The sequence below is a fragment of the Camelus dromedarius genome, chromosome 7, assembly GCF_036321535.1.
Source record: "Camelus dromedarius isolate mCamDro1 chromosome 7, mCamDro1.pat, whole genome shotgun sequence".
In the NCBI taxonomy this organism is placed as follows: Eukaryota; Metazoa; Chordata; class Mammalia; order Artiodactyla; family Camelidae; genus Camelus; species Camelus dromedarius.
Window position 1 is genome coordinate 10,016,552 of NC_087442.1, and position 16,712 is coordinate 10,033,263.

The window sequence follows — 16,712 nt, forward strand, 5'->3', positions numbered from 1 at the left end:
AATAGCAGATCCATAGCAAAAATCAGGTATTTCTTTTTCTATTAATACGGCAAATATCCATCAAGTGCCATCTTTGCCAGATGCTGGTGTTTCAAGGTGACTATTATGCTTATCTGTATTCAAAGGCCTGATCCACCCACAAAACAGAGCATCATCACATCATCTGTTCCCCTGGTGAATGTGCAAGGTGCCTGGAGAACACGCCAGACCATGCCTCCCTCTGCTCCTTGGACTCACCCTGCACATCTCTCTAACATAGCTTTTGCCTCATTGCAAGTGACAGTATCACATCTTATTGCAAGTATGAGCTTCAGAATCTAATAATTTCTGCTTTGAATTCATTCTCTTCCACTTTCTGAAACAAGCCATTTGGTCTCCATGAGTCTCCTAATTCTTCATCTGTAAAATGTGGATAGTATCGGCCAGTTGAAAAGATCACTGGTGAAATTAAGGGGGTTGAGGATCCAACATTCCTATTCTAGTGACTGAATTAAGGCAGGTACCCACCCCTTGGTGATGATAATTGATCAAAGCCTTGATTTCATGCTCCCCCCCCCCCCCTTTCAGGATCTTATTCCTTCATTTAGTGTCTCTCTTTGCCATCCTGGGGTTTCTCCTACTCCCAATCGACTCCCTTCCCTCATTACAAAACTTATAAAGACTTCTCAACATGGAGAGAGGAATCTTTGCTATTTATCATTCTAATTATTTCCTCCGTTCACATCCAGAGTTCTCAAATGATTGGTGTCCACTTGCCAGGCTTATCTCCTCCGAATGTTTATCTTTAAGGCCATGGAAATGTAGTTTTCACCTTCACTAATCCATAGAAACTCTTTAAGGTCACTCTTGGCTTTCTAGGCATCAAACCGGGAGACTGTCATTTGATTTTCATTGTCATCTTTTAACAATGTTAACTAATTACTCCTTCCTACTCTCTCAACTCTGTCATTGACTTCTGATCTGACTTTCCTCCAATTATTCCTCATCTGCATTCTCGAGTAGTTTTTCTAAACTCTCCTCCTCCATTAGAGAATTTTGTTAAGTTTGTGTGCTCAGTTTGTACTCCTCATTCTATACTTATTTTTTCTTGAAGAGTTTGTGATTTCTAACTACAATTATTATCAACTATCTGCAGCTCACCCTCAATTCTACACTTACCTCCTAGACTTGCCTCCAAAGGTGCAGATGCTTTCACCAGCAACGTAACGAATGTTTCATAAACATCTCACCAGCGTCTCCACTCAGCTCCCCACACACTGTATTCCTTCCCGACATCATGTCTGTCAATGGAACTAAAAGTTCTCCCACTCTCCCAATATACCTTGTCTGATTTTTTTCCTCCTTCTCATCACTCCACTGAATAAATTCTCTTTTACTTAATCTTCAAATAAGTAAATAAATCTTTGGTTTTTAATTACATATCTTCCATCTTTCACTGAGGGTTCACTCACACTTACATTTGCCCTTATCAGTCCCACCTTGCGGAATGCAAGGGCTTCCTTGCAAACTTCCCTGATGTAACCTCTACCCACTCCATACCTCCTACACACGCCCTCCTCATTAGTCATGCAAAAGACTAATGTACTCATATCACTGTCATACACAAACAGATCCATGATGTCCAAGTGTATGCAGAACTAAGTTTATTCTGAACAGAATCCCCACACACTCCACAATCTCCAGCTGCCCTACTTCTAAATGTTATCATCTGTAGTGTTATCGTGCTGTGTTTTACAGCAAAGCATTTTATTAAAATAGCGGAAATATCCTTCATTGATAAGTTACCTGATTATTTTTAACCCAAGGCTTCAAACACCATGCTTTATTTCAAAATTATTTATATCCAAATACAGCTTTTAACCACACTCACATAGTCCCTTCTGGGACTCAGAGTAGATAATAAATAAAATAGAAATAGCAGCAGCATTCAGAAATCCAAATGAAGGAGGAAGCACATGTTCATCAGATGCTTTTAACACAACGCACAGTTAATACTGTCTCCATATTTCTTTGGGATCAGCCACGTTTGAACAGAGCTGGGTTTCCATCCTGGCTTGGGGTGGAGAGTGGACTAGTACCTAACAATGTGCTTCATATCTCACTGCTCCCATCAGGAAGCCAGAGCTTGGTCTGCTCAGCCCAAACTCATTTGCAGGATATTTAACTCTACCTAAATTGTGTGTGTGTGTGTGTGTGTGTGTGTGTGTGAAGTCAAATAACTAAGGGGGAAATGTGAGAATACTCGCACCACTTGTCTGCACAAACAAGACAACAAAAACCTTAGTACATGCTGGTCATGCAGCTGATGTTCAAAACCAGGACTGAACAATGACCATCGTTAAGAGCCAGATTGTTTAGGTCTTGCTTCAGTACAAGTGTGTTTTGTATTCTCTTCTCAGTATCCATTTTAACTCTGGCTAATTCATCTTTTTTCCAGGTTCATAGTGCTCCATTAATAAAGAAACAAAATTCCATTTTACATCTTTTGGGTTGTATCATGCTCACACTCAACAAATCTCAAACCACACCTCTCCATTTGTCCTGAGCTTTCTTTTATCTACTCAAAAATAAACAATCCGTGCTGCCAGTTCAGAACATAGTACTGAAGAATGATGTAACCCTGTGGTTTATCTCCTTAGATATGAGCACCATGAAGGAAGGATGTCTTCATGCCTGTGTTTTATGAATTATGGTGGATGTGGGAAAAGTGCTGTGGCCATAATTAGTAGAGCCCACTGTGTAACTTAATATTACAGATGCCATTGAAATAGTCCATGAAAAATTCTCTCTCTAAAGTACTGTTACTAATGCCTGAAATCCGCTACTTTTTTGTTGAGCATTGTCCTTTTGACGAAATGTTTAAATGTGAAATAACATTAAATAGGGAATTTAAAACACAAAGCACCTAATCTTATTGTAAACCCGTATGTGAATGACATGGAAATTGCAGGAAAAGTCAGAGGTGAGGTATGAACAGCAAGACCAAATTTTATCAGTTAAAATATTACCTGCACAGACCCTGGTTAAAACTACCTCCATGTTCCTTCTCCCATTATCCAGTAATTATTAGTTACATAAATATCAGGCCGAAATATTCTTTTCCTGATGACAAAGGAATAAAAAGTAGGTGAATGTATTTCTCACACAACACCATTTACATGACAAAATACCTCTAATTTAAAAGTTAAATTTTAGTCAGTCATTGTCTTTGTTGTATAAAAGTGAATTTATTCATTGATTCCATGGGAACTGTTATAGTCTCTGGATTATAAAACTTGATGGAAATTGTAACAAGTTAAATGTTATTTTTCAACCTATTCTACCTCCATAAATTCAGCCACAATTATTTTTCCTATTATTTCAATCTTCTACTTCTTAATAACATCTTTAGCTGAAAATACACATCACCTGAACAAGATGAAGAGTGTAAAATTCTGACAACCATGCTAGCTGGTATTAAACCAGGACCAGTCTTCATGTGAGGGGCTGGAGGAGGAAGATAAAATTTGGCTTTAGCGTGCTCCTGTCCCCCTTTCTCTGGGTCTGTCCTCCAACTCTTCATCTATGGGTCAAAGAGTTTCATCTCGGTAACTCACCACACCAAGGCCTCCTTCCAATAGAAATGGCCCATGCTCAAAGGTTGCCCTTTCCTCTTCTTAAAAAGAGTGTCAGGAAAGTTAAGATCTTAAGTTAAATATATTTCTACTGGTAAATTCTCCGGCAGTAATTTTTGGTAAAATTTGTAAACACCTGGTAACTTATAGTCATGGAAATCAGGCATCTCCAACTAGTCTGTTAAAATTTACTTAAACTCTGAGCAGGAGATCTCCCAGATGAAAGGCCCTCGAGGTCAAACTCCCTTATAGCTCTACAGTGCGCCCTTCAGGTGTAGCCCCGAGTGACCATGTGGCTTCTCAACATGAAGAACTCTTTAACTTTTTACCATTTCCTCCCCCACCTTCCCTGCTCTAGTAGTATGACTATGGACTCGACTGAAACAGCAATTGCTCATCAGGAAAGATTAGAAAACTCACCCACAGACAAAATCAAACGAATAATGACAGAACTTTCATTATGTGGATGTCACATAGACAGGATCATTACTTGCAGTTCTCTGGAGCTGTCTTCAGAGGCTAATGTTCCCATTTTTAAATCATTTTTTAATTGCATTAAGTTTCCATTGCTACTCTGTGAACAAACATTCCAAAATAGTCGACTAAATTTTGCAAAGATGGAAGTATTCAGGGCTTAATACATGGCTAACTTTTCTACCGGCAACACTTCATGACCACATTTTACTATCCTACCCTGGTGTATCAGACATTTAAAACTCTCTAACAGCATTTTCTAACTCCATTAGCTGTCTGCTTCAATAAGTCATCTCCTCCCTCTCCTCCGACGCTCGGAAACGAGAAGTATTGATTTGAAAAGGTTCAGGAATTATGCACACGATAGAAGTGCTCCTGAATACCTTACCTTCCAGAATTGTATTATATTTCAGAATAATAGTCTTCCCAATATCCATGCCAATTCAAAGACCACATAATTGGACAAAACCTTCAATCAGCCTCAAAAATCCCATCTGAAACATAGTGAGGCTTCGGGGTGAGCCTATTACCCATCCTATGTTCTATCTCGTTATAAAAAAGGTGCCCTGTAACTAAGGGATAAAAAGCCGAAGTCTTTTTCTCTCCTGAAAGTTTCATCAGTGCACACGTTTTGTAACACTCTTTTGAGTTGATCATATTGGACTTCTTATTAGAGTCCTCGACAGTCTTGGTTGATACAAAGAGACATCCTGAATACAAAAGCAGAGCACATGAAGGCGAGTCCCACACGTAAAGATATGTTCTCGTCCATGCTGATCAAAATAAAGCAAACCATACCTTTACACAGTTGTCAATGAAAGTGCACTTTAATTTAGACAAATCGTCACCTGATCTGTGGCTGAATGTATGGTTCTTGTATACACTGAATGCATTTATCATGGGCAGGAATATTTGCATCATCCTAATGTTTAGAACAGAGAGCCCAAGACCAGTGGGATGGGTGATTTCTCAAAAAATGGTTTTATATCTTCAGAAGGCAGTTAGGTTTCTTCTACTGTCTGGATTTGGCTGCCTGGGTTTTCACATAATCAACAATTATAGAAACCAAGCTTCTCCAGTAAATGAAAACCAGGAATCCTTTGATGATTTGTGTTATCATCACATCATTTTGTAAATGCTCACCTTCTTCATATGTCTTGTTCTATAGGTAAGACCAGGGCATTCCTCTGCAGTGTAATGCCCCCAGTTAACCATGTCTCCACAGCATGATCCATCCCTACAGCCCATTCTAGAGTCACCAGCCTTGAGATGACAGTCAGGAGACCTCAACTCTAGTCCCACTTCACACTCTGAGTACTGTATGACTTTGAGTAATCCATTTCATCATCTTACATTTCTATTTCCTAAAACTCAAAGGAAAATCAAGATACTCTGTATGTATGCTCCCAGGGAAATAACTGAGATAACAGACTTCATAGCACTCAACAATTTATCTTTTTTGGAAAAGTAATACACTTCTACTACATCTTCATGAATGTAAGCACCTTACTATCATTTTACAGATCTTGGTTTGTTCCTTAGCATCTCACTCAATTACGCTAGAATTCAGCCATAGTATCTCCAGTTTCTAAATATTAATCATTCTCTTCCTCCTTGCCTCTGTTCCACTATTACTCTTTCTGCCAGTACTAATGTTTGGAATTGAGAACCTTGAGAACAGAAATATACCTAAGCCCCCAAGTTCTATAAAGCAGAATTACTTCATTACCTTCGCCATACTTATGAGGGTGAAAAGATTTCAACATTCATGGTTCACATCACTGATCTAAAATCTCTAACAAATCAGATAAGTTCCATTTCTGCCTCCATACCTCTATTTACACACACTCTCTGTGGATACCTCTGTCAGAGCTTTCAGTCACTGATTAGTGCCAGACAAAACAGGTATGTCTCCTCCAGTCTAGGTCTGTGTTGGTTTCTAAAGAGTGCTTCCCCCAACAAAGTGATGGACCAGAGAGAGGTCCAGGCCCCTTGGCTCCCGGACTAAGGCTACCTGGGACTACTTTAGCCTGGGAGGGAAGCTGCTGGGAGGGAGTTCACGGGTGCCCCACAATTGGCTCAGACGCAGACCCAGGGAGGTTTCTCAGTGGCTGAAGTCAGCGATGTGGGCTGACAGATTCCGCTCGGGAGCTGTATGCAGTAGAGTCTTCATTGCTGCCACCACTGCTAATTCTCAAGGGCAGGCCCTTGATGCTACCCTTCCTCTCTCTGTGCAAGACAGTTCCCTCCACCCTCCTCAAACTGAAACACTCCACCAAAGCCTTAGGCCATCGAAAAACTCAGTGAAGCCAGGTTTTAGGAAATTCTCCTATAGCCCAAACTGATTTTAGCCCTCATGCCCCTACTGTAGTGAGCAGTGACTAGGCCTGCATCCACCAGGTGAAGAGCAAGGATCCTCTTCTGCTCCAAGATGCCCTTACCTCTCCTTCTGGAGACAAAAGAGTTGTTTTCACTCCCCTGAAATATGTGCCAGGAGTGTAGTGGGCTGTTGTGAGCACTGCATTTTAGATGGACACCCGAGTACACTGCTCATGGTACTGTTTAAGTTCCAAAACTTGTTGCAATATTGCAATATTATAAGACATTAAAAACTCCAAATAAAATGTACAAAAATAACATTTTACGGTATCCAAATAAAAAAAAAAAAGGAAAAGAGGATGCAAAGTCCTTAAATACAGAGTGTGAACTTTGTATACCTCTTTAAATTTTTGATATTTATCCAAAGATTCAGTGTAATTCTGACAGAATACAGTTAATTTATCAGTCTCTGAAATATTCATTAGGCATCATACTCCCTTCAAATGAATCATTTATCCATTTGTTTATTCAGCTACCAAGTGAAGTGCCCAGTAATTCTCAGCGCCACCATTTGCCCGACCGTCTACAACCATTTCAATGCGCTCTCATCCCTTTGCTCATCTGCTCATCCAACCATCTTTATGCATTTCCTCATCCACATGCCCACTCATCTCTTTACCTAACGTCCATTCATTATTGGCCAGGACTCTTATACTCACTCAACATACCATCCTTCTGCTCACCTGCTGGTGTATTCCATCATGTACCCTTGGCTTCTGATGTCACAGCCCCAGTGCCTCTGGATGTCCCAGGCAATAGAATTTCACTCCTCACCTGAATTCCCAAACTCTCACAGAATGGACAGGTTGGTTGCATATTTGCTCTGAGCAAAGTTAGAAAAATTCCATTACCATGAGGGTTCTGGTCACAGTATCTAGGACTTCACATCACTACTGGTTTCAGACAACAGAGGTCAACTCCTAAAGGCCAAGCTTTTAACAAGGACTCATAGCCCTCTCGGCCACTCCTCTCAAACCTGGGGAAATCTTCCTCCTCATCCAACCTCTATCATTCAGCAAGTTACATCAACTCTCACTTCTAAGTGTCTGTTACATGGACCCTTCCTTTCTGTGATTAGTGCTACTGGTCTCAGTTATTTTAGCATTTTGTTCCTAATTGTGACATAATTTAGTGCCTTTCAAAGTGTGGTAGGCTTCATTCTACGCAGACTTGCTGAATCAGAAACCATGCAGGTAAGATCCAGCAGACTGTGTTTTAAGGAGCCTCTCAGGTTTTCTGATGAAATAAAACACTTTTCAGGTGTTTCTGAGAGAATAAAATTTGAGAACTACTGAACAATTTACTCTGTAGACCACTGTCACATTAATTTTCACCACAACACTTTTTTTCTACCATTAACCACTCCACAAATATTTGATCTAAAGTTTCCAATGACTTTAATGCCATATCTCAACTACCTAAGAGAGAATTGTAAAGTCAACGAGAGTCTCCACAATTTGAGAATTTCCCTGCTTCTCCCTCATGTGAGCCCCTACAATTCTAAAATTCTTGCTGTTCCCCCAAACAGGAAATGCTGTCTTCTACCCGGGAAGTTTATCTCATATATGTCTACCTAGAAATTGAAATAGTTCTTCAAGAAGCATTTGTGTCAGACACACTTACATATGTTATCAATACGTATCCTTGGGTTTGTAAGAAGAGCATGAATATAACACATTATTTGCTCCAAAATTATACATATAATTTGGGTAAGCTGCTTCCAAAAAGTGGATTCTCTGACTTAAAATTCCTTAGCTTAAAAAACATTATTTGCACTGTTATATATTACTGAGCTGTAAATTATCACCCACATCCCCCATGTATACTCTATCTTTAAAACTGACCTTAAAAAAATTGAAAATGTCAACTGTGATGCAGGATATTTACAGTGGAAAGGTTATGTGTCTGTTGCAGGGGGTTGGGGGCAGATATAATATATGGGAACTCACTGTCCTTTCTGCTCAAACTTGGCTGTGATTTTAAAACTGCTCTATTAAAGAAAGTCTTCTTAAAAGAAAGAAACTGAGCTTGCTCTAGCTTCCACTTAGGTTGTAGAAAGCTGGAAGGAATAATGATTCCATCCTAAAGCAAGGAAAGTTTTGATAATCTACAAAATCATAATTCTTGAAATCATTAGTAAACTAAGGCTGCAGGGCAAACAAACAGAATGAAATCTCAGAAAAGATAGGTACCTCCAGAAAGAGATAGGATGTGAGCTCTTACTTACCTGGACCAGAGCATGGAAGGGAAATAGGGCTCCCCAACTAACTGGTGAGAACTGCTTTCACAAACTGCTAACATTTGAGTGTGGGCTACTGTCAGTATAGAATGGCTGAGGGCCACAGCAAAAAAAGAAGTTCCCACCAATACTCAATATTTTCTCCACAGGCTTAGAACAGCCCTCACAAGAACACTTAGGGGAAAAGTGGAAAATCAGAGAAAGCCTGCACAGTGTCTGCCTAGGTGAAGGCAGCCACAGTCGCTGCAGGGAGCAGAGGGAACGCTCCAACCGCCAAAGCACCTTCATTATGGAACAAAAGCCTGAAGCCACTGGGGGAAGGGCAGCAATCCCTGTTTTCCTCAGAGAAAGTTGAAGATTCATTAAAGATGGAAAACAGAAAAATAACAGAAATACATAAATTCTCATGTGGGGTCTTTGGGGCAGGGAATCACTCTGCACATAGACCAGGAGCCATCTACCTCCTCACTATGCAGAAACTGCAAGACCGCTAAGAAAGCCCCAACCCTGAGGCACAGGGGAAAAGGATGTGCCCAAGCCTGAGACAGACTCAGGACCACAGAGGATAAGCCCTCACCCTCCGTCACCAGGCTAGCAAGAACGGAGGGACATGTGACAGCAGTTTACCATGGATTAGAGAGAACATGTGGACAGACACACTCTGTGACATGCAGTCTCACAGGGAGAGCTTAAACTGAGGGAGGAACAGAAATGCTGGAAAAATCCTCCAATGACTGAATATCCCACCCTAAATACAAATAACTCTTCAGAAACACAGAAAAAATGGAATTGATGTTGCACTGAGGATAACCATAGCAACACAAAACCCAAACCAAGCTCCACCCAGGACTGCACTGATTCCAGTTTCTTCACAAGACTACATGAAACAGAAGAGATGTGTCCATTTCAAGGTAGAATGCTATTTATCTCCGCATCTATTATTGTACACACAAAATGTCTGCGTTCCAGTCAGAATTAAAGGTCAGAAGAAAAGGCAAGAAAATGTACACTGTGCTGAACAAAGAAATTTTAAAAAGCAGAATCAGATATACTTGGATTATAAGAACTACCGCACGGGGGTTTAAAGTAACTCATAAATGAGTTAAAATATCTAGCAGAAAATACGGACAGTGTCCTAAGTCCTTAGGGAAATTCAACAGAGAATTGAAAACTATATGGAAGAATTAAACGGAAATGCTAGACATGAAAGGCACAGCCACAGAAACAAAGATTGCTTATGAGTAGACTCAATAGAGCCAAGAAACAGCCAGTGAGGATAAAGATAAGTCAGTAGAAGTCAGCAAAACTGGAGCATAAAGAGGAAAAACTGTAATCATAAAAAGAGAAAAGAGCCTCCTGGGCCTGTGGGACAATAACAAACAATCTAACCTGCCTGAAATTGGAAAACTCCACAAAGAAAACGGCGACAGAATTACAGGAAGTAGCAAAGAGATAATGTCTGAAAAAGAAAACAGTAAAAGAAATCAAAGCACAAATCCAAGAAACTCAGCCAAATAGAATTGAAAAATAAAGAAAGAATAAAAACCTAGAGACACGATGTTCTAACTGTATACAAGCCAAAAGTAAAGTGAAAATACTGAAGGCAGCCCGAGATGAACAGATACACCACGTACAGAAGAACGAAGATCTAAACTAAAGCAGAATTCATCTCAGAAACTATGCAAACCAGAAGACACATGAGGGACGTTTTTAGAGATCAGGGGTGTGAGAAGATTGTCAACAAAGAATTGTTTATGTAGAGAAGGCATCTTTTGAATGAAGGAGAAATAAAGGTATTTTAAGGCGAACAAACTGAATATTTTCCAGCAGCATTTCACAAGAGACGTTGATGAACTCTTCAGAGAAATAATTTCCATTATAAGGCAAGAAATGTAAGAGATGGGGTCGTATACTGTATCACGTCAGTAAGGAAGCTACTGAAGATTACTAGGGTCATGTGGAAGGACTACGTGTCCAAGCTGAGTAGGTTCTGTGGTGGGCTGAGTGATGACCCCCTGCAGGTGTCTATGTCCTCGTTCCTAGGATCCGTGAATATGCTGCCTTTTATGTTAAAGAAACTGGCACATGTATTAAATTAAGGATCTATCCTGGATAACCTTAATGGTCCCGTGCAATAAGAAGAATCCTTAAAGAGAGATGAGAGCAGTGTCAGAAGAAAGACGTGAAAACGGAGGCAGAGGATCAGATTCAGAGAGAGGTTTCCTGTGCTGCTGACCTTGAAGGTGGGAGAAGGGGCCATAAGCAAAGAAGTGGAGGCTGGGTGAAGGCAACGGGCTCACGGGAGGAAGAGTGAAGAGTCGCAAACGTTTCGACCAGGTGCAGAAATGAGAATCAGCATGTTCACACATTTTTCTTCTTCAAGTGTCATGTGTATGTTTGACATGTGTACGCTTGTATCTTTGACTGATTTTCTGCTTCTTTCATCTCCTTTTCCTACCATTTTATACACTGTGTGCTCCTGGCGGTATGTTTTGCTGTTTACTTCATAATTTACAGAAAATACAGGGAGGTTTATAACACTTAGAGGAGGTGGTAGGTCCATATAGGAATTCCAATCTGGGAAAACATGAAATGTTCCTCTGAAACCTTTTATCATGTGGCTTTACTTGACTTTTCTCTTTGCCCATTGCCACTATCTTAGTTCAGAGTCCATTTATGTCTCAATCACTGAGCAGCCCCCTACATGGTCTCCTTGTCTCTCATCTCTTCTTCCTTTGACTCCTTTGCAAGAGTGATAATTGATGGACATAGAAAACAAACTATGGTTACCAAAGAGGAAGGAGGGGCGTAGGGATAAATTAGGAGTTTGGGATTAACATATACACACTACTATATATAAAATAGATAAACAACAAGGACCTACTGTAGAGCACAGGGAACTATATTCAATTTCTTCTATTAACATACAATGGAAAAGAAATGGGAGAAAATATTTGTGTATATATGTATGTATGTGTATAACTGAATTGCTTTGCTGTACACCTGAAACTCACATTGTAAATCAACTACACTTCAATTAAAAAAAATTTTTAAGTGATAATTCAGAAATGTCAATTTTATCAAGCCATGATTCTGCTTAAAAATCTTTACTGGATCCACAAGGCTATCAGATAAAGTTAAAAGATTATTTGACATCAGTGCCCTCCATGCTCGGACCCTTCTTTACCCGCCTGCCTCACTATCACAACTGCCTCAGTCTTCCCCGCCTTGCACGCGAGGCATCAGCACATTTTTGAACGCTCATATTTTAGCTCTACACTTTTCGCAGGTTGTTCCACTGGGTTGTTGTCATCTAGATAACTTTCTCGTTTTTCTGGGTCTCCACCTGAACTTTTTCTGGTCCTTTCATACAGAAGACTTCTGAAATCAGCCCTGAAGCCTTAGTCTCTGTGACTTTTATCACAGTGTTTTTTGTTTCATTGTCTGTCATCCCCTCGCAGGATCATATTATTGCCAGAACTGTATCATATGGATTGCTGTGTCTCAAAAACAATTCATTGTCATACACATAGTAGACTCTTCATGACCATTTACTGAATTAACGCCAAGAGACATTCAGCCCACCAGCACTGACATGTTTGTGGATGCTTACCTACAACACAAATTATAGAACTAAATTATTTTAAGGTAAAATTGATTATCAAGTGGGATTTCAGCTCTGCTTGAACACTGAGACTGTGTGACACATGTTCACAAACGGAAGAAGTGCACATCACCTGGTCTAGAGAAGAGACAGCAGGGGGAAGGACTCTGAGATTTCAAGGGAGGATGAAGATGAGCTGCTATCATATTCTTTCATCTTTCTCCTTCCTTGTCTCTCGTACAATTATTTCTTCCCCTTGTTTTTCCTTATTTAGGCTTTTTCTGAGGTGAGGTCTACTCTAGAATAATCCAACTCACTAGATTTACAAAGATCAGTGAGGACCCCACTGTGTGTGAGGAGGGATGGGAGAAGGTGTTTAATGTGGAGCCTGGAGGGTGACATCTGCCCAGCTGATGGAACTATCCTGAGTCCCCGAATCCATATCAAAGTTGTCTTATCTTCCCTCAGTTTTCACTGAGGAATCTGCCTTTTCATAGGTTAACTACATAATTGATATATTTTATTCATTATTTCAAATTTTATGTGCTAATTCTGTATCTAACATAGGAAAAGAATTAGATTTATCACAGATTGGACAGTTTTAACATTTGAATAGTACTGCTTATAAATGCATGAAAATTCCTCTCACTTTGTATAACATCAAGGGAAGCTTGAGACTTCACTCTTCCTTGGCCAGTAAGAGCCATGTGTACAAACACCTTTAGTTATATACTATCAATGTAAACATGAGATATTTAGATGATTCTTCCACTGAGTTACCTCCAGCATTGAGACAAAGTCTTTATGTCCACATGTCAGAGGTCCTGCACAAAACATTTAATTCAGCCTGGAGAGCAACATTCACCACAAGAGTGACTCACACAATTACTAGATGTGGATACATAAACCATATATTATTTTAAGTAAATCTAAAACGTGAAAGTGTTTTTGTTCCCAATGGAAACACAATAATCTCATTAAAAATTTGCATGTTTAAGAAACAGTGGTCCAAAGTAAGATCCATGTATAGATCCATGACTACAAACACTGTGATACATCACAACAGGAAATGATATATTTTTATCATATCATATCATTAATGATTAATCTTGGGTTAAATGAATGGTGATTGAGTAGGTGTGGGAAGTTCTATTACAGTCGAGCTTAATTTCTCTGAACATGCTGCTGTGACATAAAAATACCTCCACATCCCATTTCCCAGCCACTCAGCCTCCCACCCGACATCACCAGCACACGTTTTGTCATCTCCTTCCTGGTTGCCAGGGTGATGCAGTTAATGCTTCAGATCTCAGCTGGGTGGGAGAACACAAAGGCAAAGCTCTTTTCTCTAAGTGATGCTCATGATTCATCAAGTTGCCAGTTTTGACGTTAATCCAGATAACTGCCCTAGTAGTTTCTGCCAGGCACCCCTCACTTCCTTATTCCTGAGACTATAAATCAGGGGGTTCAGCACAGGTATCAAAATGGCATAGAAGACAGAGACCAACTTCTCCTGAAGGACAGAGGGGCTGGAACTGGGCTGGACATAAGTGAAAATGGCCATGCCATAGCACAGGACAACCACTGTCAGGTGAGAGGCGCAGGTGTGGAAGGCCTTCTCTCTCCCCTCCGTGGACCGGATCTTGAGGATGGTGGAGATGATCTTGATGTAGGACAAGAGAACCAGGCAGAAAGGGGTCATCAGCAACACAATGCTAGAAACCACGACTGCAACCTCATTGGAGGACGTGTCCACACAGGCCAGCCTGACCACAGCTAGGACTTCGCAGGATATGTGATCAATATACTTGTTTGTGCACATGGGCAACTGAAAGGTGATGGTGGTCTGCAGGAGAGAGTTGACAGAGCCACTGACCCAGGATGTGACGGCCAACCTAGCACAGAGCCCTCCGTGCATGACAACCGAGTATCTCAGGGGGTCACACACAGCCACGTAGCGGTCGTAGGCCATCACTGCCAGGAGAACAAACTCAATCCCACCCAGGCCCAGGGAGAAAAATAGCTGGGCTGCACAGCTCACAGGTGGGATTCCTTTACGTTCTGCAAGAAAATACACCAGCATCTGAGGGATGATGCTTGCGGCATAGGACATCAACAATGGAGAGGTTGGTGAGGAAGAAATACATGGGGGTGTGGAGCCGGCTGTCCAATCTGATCAGAAGAACAACGAGGAAGTTCCCCAGCACTGTCACCAGGTACGTGACCAAGGACAGGACAAACAGAGAGACCTGAGTGTCCCAGTCACTGGACAAGAGAAAACAGAATAAACTCTCTCACCCAAGTCTGGTTATCTGTTCCTGTTAAATGTGAAGATTTTTAATCTGTGGAGGAAATCAGAGCCAACCAATTGAGTCAAAAAAAAATAAAAATAACTTTGTGTGACTATATACTGTATACAACTGGCTGGTCTTAGATGTTTCTGATTATTCTTGATCCAGAATGACTGGCTTGATCCTAATGTGCATTATATCTATGCTGCATAAGAGAACATACCTTACATATCATACAGGGGTATGACGTGGTCTCCAGGAGACCCAGCTAAAGCCTAAAGATAATGCAGTTACAATCTTAGGGGCTCTACGTCTTCATCAGCTCACCTCGGATGTAGGGTGAGAAGAGCATGCTTGGCGACAATGGTGGGGAAAATGATAAACAACGAAGAAAAACATGATTGCAAAGTGTAAAAACTAACTTAAATATGTCAACTGTATTTATCATGATATAAATATATCATGGGTAAATCTGTTACAAAAGAAAATATTGAGAAGAGGCAGGGGCTTCTGAAAACATCTGGAATCAGAGAACCTAGGTCTGAATCCTGATTTTATTTACCAGCTATGTGATTTTGGTTTAGTGATAAATTCTTATATATGAAACAAATAATACTATACAACTTACAAAAACATTTAAGCTCAAAAGAAGAAACTCATGGGGAATGTACTTAAACTGTTAACTGGCAGTGGTACTATAATAGGATGGATATTGGTGGTAACATGACCTCTGCCCAGGGGAAAGTAGCAAACATGATTTATCACACGCATACCCTCCAAAAAATCAGACATAAATAATTTGGGGGGCCAACTTTTTTTTTCTTTCCTCATGATTTTCTAAAATTTGATTGTAATTGACCTACAACACCAAGTTAGTTCCAGATGAACAATACAGTGGTTTGACATTTCTATATGTTACAAACTGATCACCATGATACGTATAATTACTGTCACCACGCAAAGGTATTACGATATTATTAACTACACTCCTGATGCTGCACATTTCATCCCCATGACTCATTTGTTTGGCAGCTGAAAGTTTGTACCCTTTAATGGCCCTCATCTTTTTCACTCTACCCGCTACCTACTTCCCCTTGACAACCATCTATTTGTTTTCTGTGTCTGTGAAATTCTTTCTGTTTCGTTATGTTTATTCATTTGTTTTGTTGATTCTACATATAAGTGAAATCATATGGTATTTGTCTTTCTATGACTTATTTCACTTAGCACAATATCCTCTACGCCCATTAATGTTGTCACAAAGGCAAGATTTAATTCTTTCTAATAGCTGAGTTGTGTGTGTATATAAACACCTAAGTCCCACATCTTCTTTATCCACTCATCTATTGATGGACACCTTGGTTGCTTCCAAATCTTGGCTATTGTAAATAACATTATTTTAAAAAAATACATACAGACCTCTCAAAATGGAGACAGGAATATTTCCTATGAACTTACGATTCTAAATCTTGCTTCTTTTCATATATGAAATGTTTAGTGTCCACTTTCTGGATTCATCTCCTTCTAACATTCATCCAAAGATCATGAAAATTTCCACCCTCATTACTTATAGAATTTTGAAATGAAAGTTACTAATAACTTACGATCACCTACTGTCATTAAGTCCAGACTTTCATTTTCATTCTTCACTTAATTTATAACAATGTTAACTATGACCACCTTCAAACTCTCAGTTCTATCATACACTTCTGTCCTGAATTTACGCCAATATAATTTTCCTCACCTGCATTCTTCAGTAAGTTTTCTACATCCTCCTACTCCACTACTGTCAGAATTTTGTAACTTTCCATGCTGAGAATTTGTACTCTATATAGATTTTGGTTTCTGAAGGGTTTGTGATTTGTAATAATAATTATGGACTATATATAGCTCAGCCCTCAATTCTATATTTTCCTTCTAGACTTCCCTCTAAAGGTCCAGATGCTTTCCCCAGCAGCTTAATGCATATTTCTAAGTATCTCACCAAAATCTCCACTCATCTCCCCACACAATGTATTCCTTCCCGACTTCTTCCAATGTCTGCCAATGGAACTAAAATTCTCCACTCTCCAATACATCCTGTTTGACTTTTTTCCTCCTCCTCACCACTC

The 16,712-nt window shown here is 40.0% G+C and overlaps 1 pseudogene; it reads right to left on the reverse strand.

Moving 5' to 3' along the window:
• Nucleotides 1-13,679: 13,679 nt before the first annotated feature.
• LOC105105570 (olfactory receptor-like protein OLF3) lies at nucleotides 13,680-14,953 on the reverse strand (annotated as a pseudogene).
• Between the last annotated feature and the right edge of the window lie 1,759 nt (nucleotides 14,954-16,712).